Raw genomic sequence first — 1,270 nt, 5'->3', positions numbered from 1 at the left:
TTAGCCCCAATTGCATCTACCATTGTGGAAACTAATTAATTGAACAAAATTGCTTTAAATACGGCTCACTAATATTTCAGTTCGCATCTTAGGTAATTTTGTTTTTATTAATGCTTTCCTCTGTTCCTATATTTGCTACTCGTGGGGTGGAGAGGAGACCTCAGTTTTTGAAAGGTTTAATAAAAGATTAAATAGTATTAAAGACTCCTTTTGTAATAGTCATGGTTTTAACTAATATTCCTAACAATTTATTAATTCCAAGTTGAATTAGGTCTACCAAAATTCTATCCATTTTTGAGAACCGACGAATGGTTGCTTTGAGGAAAAACATGAAAAGGACCATACTGACGATTAAAATGAACCCTTAAACATGTTAAAATCTAATGCGATCTGGAATTCTCATGAAATTGTGGATTCTTCGACTTTTTCTGAATCGTTCAATGGCAACAGAGATTTCTTTCGTCGCTTCTTGCTCGTTATGACTTACTGTGTACACAAAAAGAGGCGAAGGCCAATTTGCGCCTCTCCATCAAAATATGCAAATGAGCACCGTATCAGGATCTATTGGGAAAAAGCATTTGCCTTTTTTGCATACTACAGTCTGCATTATCTTTACTCTCCCACTGTAGATGAGTGCAATTCCACCAATTCTCGGCTCGTGGACAAGTCGGCGTCTAAACATTTCATGTTTTATGGCCACTCATTCTTCGCGGCAATTCGTAAAGGCTCCAGGGTTCCCCATTTTTCAATTGGTTGAAGCCAGAGGTAGTGAAGAAACGTATGACCATGTTAAAACTTACTACTAAATCTTGACAACATAGAACCGACTGTTTTATCCTGCTTCCTGTAGGTCAAGATTGTTGAGGCATGTCGCGATTTTATCTCCTTGATGAGAAAAGTCAGGGGAAATGAAGATCCCTGACTCGGTGAGAACTGATCTTGACAAGCATTTCCTGACACAACGGAAGAAGTGGATTAACTCTTAAAGAGTCACATAGCGCCTAATGTTGGCGACCTTTACAACGCCCATCACTGGGAATACTTGTCCTTGATTTGCCGAGATTTTCCTCGTGCAAGGATGAATTTACGAGTGGCGAAGAAAGAGGTGCAAATTGATACCAAATTGATACAAAAACACCGACAGCTTCATGGCTTTTCAATAACGATGATATTTTTAATGGATAAGTGAATAAGAGTTGCCCGACAAATTCATCTTTTGATTCCCAGCGACAAACTGCAATGAGATTTCAAGAGAAGTCGGCCATGTTAT

This window comes from Tigriopus californicus, chromosome 5 (genome assembly GCF_007210705.1).
Source record: "Tigriopus californicus strain San Diego chromosome 5, Tcal_SD_v2.1, whole genome shotgun sequence".
Lineage (NCBI taxonomy): Eukaryota > Metazoa > Arthropoda > Copepoda > Harpacticoida > Harpacticidae > Tigriopus > Tigriopus californicus.
This window is presented reverse-complemented; position numbering follows the sequence as displayed.